The sequence below is a fragment of the Schistocerca piceifrons genome, chromosome 2 (assembly GCF_021461385.2).
Source record: "Schistocerca piceifrons isolate TAMUIC-IGC-003096 chromosome 2, iqSchPice1.1, whole genome shotgun sequence".
Taxonomy (NCBI): domain Eukaryota; kingdom Metazoa; phylum Arthropoda; class Insecta; order Orthoptera; family Acrididae; genus Schistocerca; species Schistocerca piceifrons.
The window spans coordinates 940,775,473-940,789,259 of NC_060139.1; the positions used below are offsets into that span (position 1 = coordinate 940,775,473).

Consider the following 13,787-nt stretch of genomic DNA (forward strand, 5'->3'; position numbering starts at 1 on the left):
TTGGGGTGATATTTTTATCTCATTTCCTAAGCAGCTAACAATTCCTATTTATCGACAACAAAAATATACTGCACCCAATTATGCTTCATTGAATTATTGCCGTCATCAGTGGCTTCCCTTTACATTCTGTCGAATAACGGGTAAAAATTTAGAACTCCTTTCAACAATTACTGTGAAGTTCGCCGTCAGTCTCGGCAACTACAGTAATCTACTACACTGCAATTCAGACACCGAAAATTACTCTCTGGACTGAATTCCGCTGGCACGGTAGCTCAGCGTGTTCTGTCAGAGGGCTATCTACCCTCTGTAATAAAAAAAACTGAGTTAACGAATCAACAACGAACTGAAACGGGTGTCTTTCGACGTCCGCCCAGAGCAGATACAATGAACAAAAACGAACAAAAATGAGATTAAAAAAAAAAAAAAGTGGTTAGGACATTGCGTTGTGGCCGCAAGAACCCAGGTTCGAATCCTGGTCACGACATTGGGGTGATATTTTTATCTCATTTCCTAAGCAGCTAACAATTCCTATTTATCGACAACAAAAATATACTGCACCCAATTATGCTTCATTGAATTATTGCCGTCATCAGTGGCTTCCCTTTACATTCTGTCGAATAACGGGTAAAAATTTAGAACTCCTTTCAACAATTACTGTGAAGTTCGCCGTCAGTCTCAGCAACTACAGTAATCCACTACACTGCAATTCAGACACCGAAAATTACTCTCTGGACTGAATTCCTGATCGGCTAGTTGCTAATTTGCAACTTATCCCTAACACCACAGGAAAGATATCTCAGCCATGTTCTAGTTGCAGTGGCAAACAACGAGTGTGTTGAAGTATAAGAAATTTTGTAATGTATCTGTCATGACGAAATGTCTTACTTCTGTGGACAGTCAAGCCCAAGACTTTGTTGTCATTGTTTTAGCTATTCATGTCCGTACGTTCTATCTTGAGACAGAATTCGATAGAATACATCATTTTTTGTTTTGTTTTAAAAAGGAACCCTCTACCGTGTCGTGGTAGTGTCTAAAGTGCCCTCACCCTTAGCCAGGATGTATTACAATAAGGAGAACCCGTCTGAAATCTTCCTGTTAGTATCATGCTAGTGAAATATCACCAGTCTGGCTACAATGGCCGACCTGCGCGGGTGTGCTGTGTTTACATCACCGCTGCTGCTGGCCGAGTGGTGTTGCTGGTGAGTTTAACAGGGTGTCGCGTTCACAGTTACCAAAATCTACTTTACGCGCGAAATTTGGCACGGACTTCAATGCGAGATGCCAGGCTCCACAACGAAACATTGTCTCGAAATTTGGTAGAAAATCCGAAGAAATTCTGGTCGTATGTAAAGTACACAAGCGGCAAGACGCAGTCAATAGCTTCGCTGCGCAGTGCCGGTGGTACTGTTACCGACGATTGTGCCGCTAAAGCGGAGTTATTGAACGCAGTTTTCCGAAATTCCTTCACCACGTAAGACGAATGGAATATTCCAGAATTTGAAACACGAACAGCTGCTAGCATGAGTTTCTTAGAAGTAGATACCTCAGGGGTTGCGTAGCAACTCAAATCGCTTGATACGGGCAAGTCTTCAGGTCCAGATTGTATACCGATTAGATTCCTTTCAGATTACGCTGATACAATAGCTCCCTACTTAGCAATCATATACAACCGCTCGCACACCGATAGATCTGTACCTACAGATTGGAAAATTGCGCAGGTCGCACCAGTGTTTAAGAAGGGTAGAAGGAGTAATCCATCGAACTACAGACCTATATCATTGACGTCAATTTGCAGTAGGGTATTGGAGCATATACTATATTCAAAGATTATGAATCACCTCGAGGGGAGCCGGCCGCGGTGGCCGAGCGGTTCTAGGCGCTCAGTCGGGAACCGCGCTACTGCTACGGTCGCAGGTTCGAATCCTGCCTCGGGCGTGGATGTGTGTGATGTCCTTAGGTTAGTTAGGTTTAAGTAGTTCTAAGTTCTAGGGGACTGATGACCTCAGATGTTAAGTCCCATAGTGCTCAGAGCCATTTGAACCAACCTCGAAGGGAACGATCTATTGATACGTAATCAGCATGGTTCTTGTGCAACGCAGCTAGCTCTTTATTCGCACGAAGTAATGGCCGCTATCGACAGGGGATCTCAAGTTGATACCGTATTTCTAGATTTCCGGAAAGCTTTTGACACCGTTCCTCACAAGCGACTTCTAATCAAGCTGCGGGCCTATGGGGTATCGTCTCAGTTGTGCGACTGGATTCGTGATTTCCTGTCAGGAAGGTCGCAGTTCGTAGTAATAGACGGCAAATCATCGAGTAAAACTGAAGTGATATCAGGTGTTCCACAGGGAAGCGTCCTGGGACCTCTGCTGTTCCTGATCTATATAAATGACCTGGGTGACAATCTGAGCAGCTCTCTTAGGTTGTTCGCAGATGTTGCTGTAATTTACCGTCTAGTAAGGTCATCCGAAGACCAGTATCAGTTGCAAAGCGATTTAGAAAAGATTTCTGTATGGTGTGGGAGATGGCAGTTGACACTAAATAACGAAAAGTGTGAGGTGATCCACATGAGTTCCAAAAGAAATCCGTTGGAATTCGATTAATCGATAAATAGTGCAATTTTCAAGGCTGTCAATTCAACTAAGTACCTGGGTGTTAAAATTACGAACAACTTCAGTTGGAAAGACCACATAGATAATAATATTGTGGGGAAGGCGAGCCAAAGGTTGCGTTTCATTGGCATGACACTTAGAAGATGCAACAAGTCTACTAAAGAGACAGCTTACACTACAATCGTTCGTCCTCTGTTAGAATATTGCTGCGCGGTGTGGGATCCTTACCAGGTGGGACTGACGGAGGACATCGTAAGGGTGCAAAAAAGGGCAGCTCGTTTTGTATTATCACGTAATAGGGGAGAGAGTGTGGCAGATATGATACGCGAGTTGGGATGGAAGTCATTAAAGCAAAGACGGTTTTCGTCGCGGCGAGATCTGTTTACGAAATTTCAGTCACCAACTTTCTCTTCGAATGCGAAAATATTTTGTTGAGCCCAACTACATAGGTAGGAATGATCATCAAAATAAAATAAGAGAAATCAGAGCTCGAACAGAAAGGTTTAGGTGTTCGTTTATCCCGCGCGCTGTTCGGGAGTGGAACCTTCTGCCAAGCACTTAAATGTGAATTGCAGAGTAATGATGTAGATGTAGATGTAGACTGTAGAAACTGGTAATAGCAGAATCTCTCTAAGGAACAATAACTTGTAGTTTACGTTAGATAATGTCTTCGGAGGACGTAATTGTTTTGGAGAGATTTATGGAGGAGGCAGTCAAGTTAACAAGCGATGACATCACTGGAATGCAACAATCGATTTGCAGCAGTACTGTTTTCCTCAACATAAAGAATGCTGAGAAATGTGACCAAATTGTTGAAGTTCGTGGATGCAATTTTTAGACGTAAACATTCTGATGGCAATATTGATGTGATTAACATATCCCATGCTGGCTTTGGTATTAGAATATCTAGTTTCTGAACTTTCACTGAAAATAATTCCCGAGCAAATTAATGCTGTCCTGCATGAGTACAAGCGAAGCCTACATGACCAGCAATGAGCGAGTCATCAATGCGACGAGGATGGAGAAAAATTAGCGTCATAGGGCCTTGGGATGAAAGGAGTCTTTTGGACATTGTGACAAGTCAGGACGAAGCTGTAGTGGTGGGATGCGCCGTGGAGGTGTATAGGATTGGGTGCAGAGGAGCGGACGAAGAGGAAACAACTGACGTTCAGAGGGGATAGATCAGATGCGGATTGTAGTCCCAGATCGGGGCCACCGTTGCAGGAGATGGCTTACCATGTTTGGAAAGAAGATGCTTAGGGGAATTGCGAGCATTGATAGCTTAATTGCTAGACGTTGTTGGCGCCCGATCTGCAATGGAGGGACACCGGTCTCCACAGGTAAGCTGCTCACTGGTCTGTGTCGAACCCGACAATGGTGTATCGGATTCAGTATCCGCAATGTTGGGGGTGATGCCGAACCTATGCCAGACTCCCATACTTCAGGTGGGATTGTATCAGGGCTTTGTGGAGCTGCAGAAGGATAGTGCAATCTACACCCAGCTTGTGTTACTCAGGCAGCGAAGTGTACTGAGGTGCAGCCAGCATTTTCGCCCAAACTGGCGAAGGTGAGGAGTCCATGTCAACGAGACTCCAAGACCAGACCGAAGAAACGATAAGTCTCTACTAAGTGTCCACTACAGTGAGTAGCTGGTTGTTGAGGTAAAGTTCTGGTTGTGGGTGAACGGTACGATGTTGATAGAATTGAATGAGGCGAGTCTTGGCAGCAGGCCTAGGCCTGCACCTTTCGTCTGGGGGCTAACAGTCAACGTTCAGCGACACTCGTCCTAGAGGAGCAATAGTAGAGACACAAGAAGGACACTCAGCACAGCGTCCTGTGGGACCCCATTCTCTTGGAAATGGGGGATACTGTGGGAAATGCCAACTCTAACTCAGAACATACGGTGCGACAGATAGTTGTGGATAAAAATTGGGAGCGGATCCCAGAGACGCCACTCATGTAAGGTAGCAAAGATGTGGTGAGACCATGTGGTGTCATAAGCGTTTTGAAGGTCGAAGAAGAGGGCTGTAAGGTGTTGACGTCGGGCAAAAGCTATTCATATGGCAGACTCCAGGTAAACCTGATAATCAGTAGTGGAACAGCCTTGGCAGAAACAACCCTGGGACGGAGCAGGAGGATCCCAAGACACAAGGAATAAATACAGCTGCAGGCGCACCATGCGTTCAAGCAACTTACAGAGAACATTTGAAACTTTCCGTACAGTATTGCTATGCAGAGGGTTCGAAAACAGTCAGTGGTGCTCCAGTTTAGTGGATTAATTAAATATAGTTGTCTGTTCTATGAGAAACACCAATGATTATTTAAATTAAGAATTACTAATGACCTTGCCCCGCTTCGTACGGGTAGTACTAAGTATCCACGGACAGACGACTTGTTTTCGGTGCGTGGTGACATACACAGACATCCATCGTCAATCAGTCTGTCTGTAAGTTAAAACCACACCAAGCTGCTTACAGTAGTTCTCGAGATCTGACTTCACTTACAGACAGTAAAATGTGACTTGGGAGTTTCTAATATGTACTGGTTCTGACAAACTTAGCTGTCCTCTAGAGGTGCGGCGGCTGTTTACTGCATTTCCCGCCACTTCGCCGGCCGGTGTGGCCGAGCGGTTCCCGGCGCTACAGCCTGGCACCCCGCAACCGCTACGGTCGCAGGTTCAAATCCTGCCTCGGGCATGGATGTGTGTGATGTCCTTAGGTTAGTTAGGTTTAACTAGTTCTAAGTTCTAGGGGACTAATGACCTCAGCAGTTGCGTCCCATAGTGTTCAGAGCCATTTGAACTATTTTTGAACCCGCCATTGCCGTCGTCTTTGTAGTTGACTAGATCGTAGCTCCCACCATTGCCATGAGATGTCACTCGAAACGCCAGTTAAGTATGGAGCAGATACAAATGTGTATATTAAACACTCATCATTGTTATTGGTTATAAATTATACACACAAACGTTCTATAGGAATCAGTCTATTTATTAGTGAAAACAGTATCTAAAGCCCTACAGTAGTTCCTCAGATTAGCCCCAACATACAGACAAAAACCGTAGTGGCGCATTTTAATTTATAATATCAACAGAAGGAAATGCTTTGCTTTCTGTTTTATTCTATGTTGTTGCAAGTAATGAGAGGAATGCGTGAAGGAATGAAGAAGTTTATGGATGCAATATACTGTAGTTATTGTATATAGAATAAACATTTCTATAAATTGATCGATTCACTATCTCTCTTGTCATTGATAATTGTTTCTCCTGTCTTTTTGTATTGTACAAACACTTACAACTCCATTAAATCCACTGTGCGTAATTCCTGCAAGTGACATCTTAAGATATTCTGTGTTTGTGATGAATTGGTTTCCAGTGTTGTTGCTATTGCTGATTTTCTGAGTTTGTAATGTGCATATAGTATCAAAATTCCTGGCAGTTCGATGTAGTAACTTGAGCAAGTTTTACGTTTGATTTTTTATAGTCCTGAATTTAATTCTTTATCCGCGTTATTGTTTAAGATGGGAACTAATTTCTATTGAGGAGCGTGTAGACTTACACAGCCTGTATCTGTGTGAATAGCAGACACTACATATATAATTAAGGTGATGACGACCCACCGTCCTTTCAGTGCAGATGAACGCTGAGCTCGAACTCTTCTGGGAATCGGAGAAATGCCGCGATTATAGAGGCTAGTGAACAGGGGTACTTCCTCAGTAGTGTGTGGCACAAGTTGAAAATTTGAGTTTGACGGGAGGCGTGTTAGGATACTCTGTGCCACTCTAGTGACCACTGTGTACGAATGGCGTATTCCGGCTTCGCAAGCCGGGCGAGAGGGTTCCGCCTGTTCCCGCCTATATCGTTGCACCGCGAAGCCTTCCTTGTTTGTCATCAGCGTAGTGTGAGTCGCTGTGAGCGCCACGTCGTTGTTTGTCTTTCGGAGTCTCGTGACTGTGATTCCATTTTGACGCGACGTTGTCCATGGCTCCCAGGAACAAAAAATGGTTCAAATGGCTCTGAGCACTATGGGACTCAACTGCTGAGGTCATCAGTCCCCTAGAACTTAGAACTAGTTAAACCTAACTAACCTAAGGACATCACAAACATCCATGCCCGAGGCAGGATTCGAACCTGCAACCGTAGCGGTCTTGCGGTTCCAGACCGCAGCGCCTTTAACCGCACGACCACTTCGGCCGGCTCCCAGGAACATTCCACACACAGGTAACGTCAGTTTTAGTTTTGTCAAGTCCATGCGTCATGTGCACCCGAGTTCATTAGAAATTCACGATTGACTTGTAGATACGATCAAAAGCACTTCAGAACGGGTTCACACGGCTTAAATCGATTCTGACTCATAAGTGTTTGATGTGAAGTTTAGAGACCCGCTTCAGGTTGACGGGCTCCTTTTGGCGCACGGACAAATCCCTTTCATTCATAGCGATGGCTCTAAATAGCATAACTATTCTGGCGAACGCGGAGGTAGAATATACGAATCTTAGGGTGTTTAACCTTCCGTCCGAAGTTGATGACAGTTTCCTGAACACCATCCTGCTTTCGTTTGGGGGTATACGGAATATACGGCGGGATTGGTACGCTCAGCATCTGTTACAAGTTTATAGCGGAGTTCGATCCGTGGATATGGTGGTCAAACAAAATAGTCCCTCTAATTTGCAGTTGTGTGAATACCGAATGGATATACACTACTGGCCATTAAAATTGCTACACCGCGAAGATGACGTGCTACAGACGCGAAATTTAACCGATAGGAAGAAGATGCTGTGATATGCAAATGATTAGCTTATCAGAGCATTCACACAAGGGTGGCGCCGGTGGCGACACCTACAACGTGCCGACATGAGGACAGTTTCCAAACGATTTCTCATACACAAACAGCAGTTGACCGGCGTCGCCTGGTGAAACGTTGTTGTGATGCCTCGTGTAAGGAAGTGAAATGCGTACCATCATGTTTCCGACTTTGATAAAGGTCGTATTGTAGCCTATCGCGATTGCGGTTTATCGTATCGCGTCATTGCTGCTCGCATTGGTCGAGATCCAATGACTGTTAGCAGGATACGGAATCGGTGGGTTCAGGAGGGTAACACGGAACGCCGTGCTGGATCCCAACGGCCTCGTATCACTAGCAGTAGAGATGACAGGCATCTTATCCGCATGGCTGTAACGGATCGTGCAGGCACGTCTCGATCTCTGAGTCAATAGATGGGGACGTCTGCAAGACAACAACCATCTGCACGAACAGTTCGACGACATTTGCAGCAGCATGGACTATCAGCTCGGAGACCATGGCTGCTGTTAACCTTGACGCTGCATCACAGACAGGAGCGCCTGCGATGGTGTACTCAACGACGAACCTGGGTGCACGAATGGCAAAACTTCATTTTTTCGGATGAATCCAGGTTATGTTTGCAGCATCATGATGGTCGCATCTGTGTTTGGCGACATCGCGATGAACGCACATTGGAAGCGTGTATTCGTCATCGCCATACTGGCGTATCACTCGGCCTGATGGTATGGGGTGCCATTGGTTACACGTCTCAGTGACCTCTTGTTCGCATTGACGGTACTTTGAACAGTGGACGTTACATTTCAGATGTGTTACGCCCCGTGGCTCTACCCTTCATTCGATCCCTGCGAAACCCTTCATTTCAGCTGGATAATGCACGATCGCATGTTGCAGGTCCGGTACGGGCCTTTCTAGATACAGAAAATGTTCGACTGCTGCCCAGGCCAGCACATTCTCCAGATTTCTCACCAATTGAAAACGTCTGATCAATGGTAGCCGAGCAACTGGCTCGTCACAATACGCCAGTCACCCACACTTGATGAACTGTGGTATCGTGTTGTAGCTGCATGGGCAGCTGTACGTTTACACGCTGTTCAAGCTCTGTTTGACTCAATGCCCAGGCGTATCAAGGCCGTTATTACGTCAGAGGTGGTTGTTCAGGGTACTGATTTCTCAGGATCTATGCACCCAAATTGCGTGAAAATGTAATCACATGTCAGTTCTAGTATAATATATTTGTCCAATGAATACCCGTTTATCATCTGCATTTCTTTTTGGTGTAGCAATTTTAATGGCCAGAAGTGTAATTTACACAGGACAAGAAGAGACCCGTTTTGTATGTGATGAGAGTGAATTCATGTACTAATTGCCCGCGTGGTATCACGGTCTCAGAATCCACTGGACAACGTAAAAGGCTAACTTCAGGGGCTCTGTTTGCCCAAGTGACAGCCATTGTGCCCAACCACGTTTTTGAGGGCTAAGGCGTTGCATGATGGTCCTAGCACGCTTCCACCGTCAACTTCGCGTTGTGTCTTCGCCACTGTAGCTTCCGTACCGCCACCACCTTCACCTCGAAACAAGCGTAGACCGAAGCAAGACGATTCCTCTTTGCTTCTCCACTCTATTGAAAAGATTCCAGTGGAGGAGGCTTCTCCCCTCCCTGAGTTTAGACCCGATGATAACATGTCGGTTACTGTTAAAGATTCGAAAGCATCGAGCACTCCCTCCGACCTGACTCCCAAGAACGCCTTTTCGGAGGATAGACCTGTTCCGGAGCTCCATACTATATCTACGGACCTGACAGACATCCCTGAGTCCGTAATGTATTCCCATTCTTCTTTTACGTCCTTCTTGGGAAAGCATGCCGCAAGCCGCTGCTGATCAGAATCAGATCGGTTCACGTGGGCGCACCGTCAGTTTCATTTTCCGTTGATTCACAGGAGCCGCACCGCCCACCTGTGCAAGGGTGGAGTGTATCTTCCGTACCTGATACCGAATTTCCGCAGGACTCTTCTCCCCCTTCAGATTCATCCGTTGACTCTGCCATGGACTGTTAACGTTCATTCGCAAATAGTCACAATAGTTTGGTAATCAATACATGAAGCCTATAGCTTTCTTACCTTGATTGTAAACAAAATTACTTCTGAATTATACTCGCGGCGCTGCGACAAATTACTTACGACATTTTACCATCTTCAAGGATTAATATCAGTGTGTCGTTAACTTATCCATGTATACAGGTGATGCCTCACATTACTATTCCACTTATTCACTACTAGCACGGGAATATGAGGTTATGTGGAGCTCCTTTTGTTCTGTTTTTTGAAGATATGTGGTATTGTATTACATATGATTCCTGTGGGGACATATGTAACAGCATTACTAACTTGTTGTGTTTGCCTAATTAATAACAGTCAATAGCTATTTCATATTCTCTTTATTTATTTTACATCTCGAAGCCACTTACGAATTTATCACGTTTTCGTGTTCAAACTGCATGTGATCACATGTTCTTTATCTGAATTCTTAGCTTATGCGACCACAACTCTCAGAATACGTTCTGCCTTCAGTGGGATCTTTATTCAGATAAGCTGACATCGGCAGGTGATACATTGCGGTGTGTGACTACTAACTAGTGGCACAGGATTTCACAAAGAGGATATTTGGGTAATATTCCCGTTTTCTGCGTAACATTTATTTATTATTCCTTTGCGTGCCTATTACAGCGACCATGGGGGTAGTTCTGAGCAGCTGATGCTCAGTATGTGGAGTGCGCCGATTGTGATGAAATCTTCTTACGATTAAGTGTTGCACTCTACAGCATGGAGTCTACACCTCCATTGCACGCATTTTCTCTGTAAGAGAGGGCGCACTTCACTTTTAGGCTGTGTTAGCAAGTTCGAACCCGCTCGTTGTAATTTTTCGTTATTTAAAAGCTTGTTCAGGTCTCCTCGTATTTCTCTTGGCGCTACGAATGTTTTCCTTACTTCAGAATATCTCACCAGGAGAAGTCAGGTGGCGTTATTTCTCATTCATGAGTGAGAATTTTGTATACGAATGGGGACATTTTCAGGGCATTAACGCTGGAGTCATACAAATTAGGTAAGAGATTAGATTTAGACAGGATTAGGAGGCTTTCAATGTAAAGGGGGCGGATTGAATCGGCACTACGTAACAGTTGCCGTACTAATTTTCCTCTCTCTTTATGTTTTTAAAGCGCGTTTTGGAAACAACTCACTTAGGGAAAATGGAAAGGCAACGCTGTCAGCCGTATCCTGTGACGCTCTGCCTGTCCACCAGTGCTGGTCCGGAGAAAGCGCCGCGACTCAACAGAGAACTGCTCGTGACGTCACAGCTACGGTCAGTGGTCCTGCCGCGTCTGCAGAAAGACGGCTTGTACCCTACTCGAGAGCTTCGGTGTTGCCTGCCGTGATAGTCTAGTGGTTAGGACATTGCGTTGTGGCCGCAAGAACCCAGGTTCGAATCCTGGTCACGGCATTGGGGTGATATTTTTATCTAAATTTCTAGACAACTAAAAATTTCTCTCACTAGTTATCGACAACAAGAGTATGTTGCACCCAGCTTACGTTTCAGTGGTTTTTATCGGCTTCAGTGGCTTCCCCGTTATTTTCTGTTGAATAACGGGTAAATAGTTGGAACGCCTTCCAAAAATGACTGTGAAGCTCATCGCCAGTCTCGGCAACTTCAGTAATCTACTACATTGCAAATTCAGACACCGAAAATTGCTCTCTGAATCGAATTCCTGATCGACTAGGTGCTCATTTTCCAACTTATCCCTGTCATCACAGAAGAGAGACCTTTCCCATGGCAAACAACGAGTTTGTCAAAGTGTAAAAAATTGTGGAATGTACATGTAACGACGAAATGTGTGACTGCTATGGAGAGTCAAGCGCCCGACTTTTTGATGTCAGCATTTTAGCTATTCACGATCGTACTTTCTATTCTGAGACAGATACAACACAACATTTCATTTTTTGAGTTTTGTTTTAAAAACGAACCCACTGCTGTGGCGTGGTAGACATAACCAGGTTCTATTAGAATAAGGAGGACCCGTCTGAAATCTTCCTGTTAGCATCATGGTAGTGCAATATCTCAAGCCTGGCTTCGGTGGCTGATCTGTGCGGATGTGCTGTGTTTACATCACCGGTGCTGCTGGAAGAGTGCTGTCGCTAGTGAGTTTAAGCCGTGTCGCGTTCACAGTTTGCGGTAAGATCTTATGAGACCAAACTGCTGAGGTCTTCGGTGACTAAGCTTACACGCTACGTAATCTAACTTAAACTAACTTACGCTAAGGAAAACACACAAACACACACACACACACACACACACACACACACACACACACACACATGCCCGAGGGAGGACTCCTCGATACTCCGGCAGGGGGACTCTCGCGAAATGTGACAATGCGCCTGGGAAACCACAGTAGCCAAAATCGACTAAGTGTAGAAACTGGTGATAACAGAATCTCTCTATGGAAGTATACCTTGAAGTGTACATTTGATAATGCCTTGGCAAGACCTAATTCGTTTGAAGTGGAGGGATTCATAGAGGAGGCAGTCAAGTTAACAAGTTATGACATCGCTGGAGTGCACCAGTCGATTTGAGGCAGCACCGTTTTCCTCAAGTTAAAGAATTCTGAGAAATGTGATCAAATTGTTGAGTTTTGTGGATACAATTTAACGCTTAAACATCCTGATGGAAATACTGATGAGATTAAAGTAACCCACGCTGGCTTTGGTATTAGAACAATTAGAGTTTATGAACTTGCTCTGAAAATAATTCCCGAGCAAATTAATGCTGTGTTTAGACCTAATGAAACGATCATAAGCAACTTCGCCGAGCGGTGGTCCTCTGCTCTTAAGGTTCAGATTCCCGCAGCGGATCGAAATCGATATGGTCAGTATCGTCTTATATTAGTGTTTTCGGCTATGCAGCTATTGTGGTGTATGAGGGACTACCACGAACGTGCGCTGGCTGTGATCTACTAGATATGTTGTCGGTCAGCGTACGCAAAGACGCTTGACAGAATTACCGACCGGTGAGACAGCGGTTGCCAACACCATGTCGCAGCTACCGCTGACACACTTATAGGGGGCTGGGCATTTCTCTAGTATTTGAATGTCGTGAACGCATAAGCGGCTTTGTGCTGTTTGAAATTATAAGCGCGGAGTCTCATCAGAGAAACTGAGCCGCCTGGAGGCTTGCTTGGACCATTTCAGCTTTTCAAGATGCTCGGGAGACGATGCGAACTCTTAATAGTGAGGTGAGGAGACACAGTAATAGGCGTTAGTGTGTCATGAGTAGTTCCGTATTACGGCATAGGCCGAGCACGACTCACGGCCAGATACAACCTCCCATATGCCGTCAACCATACTGATACGAACTCAAAAATTCACAATGGGCGGTACTAACCTTGAGATATAATTTAAGTCATCAAGTATCGATTTTATTTTGTTAAGATTGCAGAACGATTTGTGGAGCGAATAGATGACTCAAATATTGTTTCCGCCACTTTTGTAAGCGTTCGGGCCGATTTAACTTGCAAGTGACAATCTCTTTTGTGTTCAGGGTATTACAGATAAAAATATTGCTTGTCACCAGTAACCTTACTTCCGGTAGGAATGTGGGAAGAGACAAGAATATAAATATATTTTTGAGGTTCACCAACAGGAGTTCGTCATATGCTGTCACTGGGGCAGGTCATGTGACTTCCCATTTGTGTAGTTTTTTGTAACTGCCTGCCAAAATTAAATTGGCAACCATGAAACGATATGGCAGATGCTTTGTTATTTTGTGAACTGTGATTTATGTGAGCAGTGTGAACAACGTTTACCTGCAAAACAGGCAGCGTGATTTAATGTTTCGCCTTATTTAAATAATACTTGAAACATAGCAGAACTGAACCCAGGGACCAATCTCCTAGAAGGGGCTGCAGACATTTTAAACACATGAGTGTAATCGGTAACTAAATGTATCTATGCCATCATTTTAATTTATGGAGGCTCAGAGTGTAATCGATGTTTGACATGGAGTGATAGGAAACGCCGCAAGCTTTATAACTAGTACAACGGCAACTACCGTAACAAAAAGACAGCTTGTAAAAATGTCTGGGTGCCTGAAAAGATGTTTACACATCCTGGATCTGAAAACTATGCGACAACTTCTGGAAACAGTAAGTAATTCTCTGTTTTATGTAACTTCGAAAAATTGTAGCTGTGACACAGTGTGTCGCCCTGCAATAAGCCTATGTACTCTTAATAGGTTCAATGGTACCCTGATTTCCAAAAAAATGATATTGACTAACGATAAGACCCCAGCGCTCGAAATGCATCATGTATTGAAATAAAAATCATGA

General features: G+C 44.6%; 1 non-coding gene across 1 annotated transcript; it reads left to right on the forward strand.

Moving 5' to 3' along the window:
* The first annotated feature begins 10,834 nt into the window (after positions 1 to 10,834).
* Trnah-gug lies at positions 10,835 to 10,906 on the forward strand. Its single transcript has one exon. It is a non-coding gene; the product is annotated as a tRNA-His (tRNA).
* The last annotated feature ends 2,881 nt before the right edge of the window (positions 10,907 to 13,787 follow it).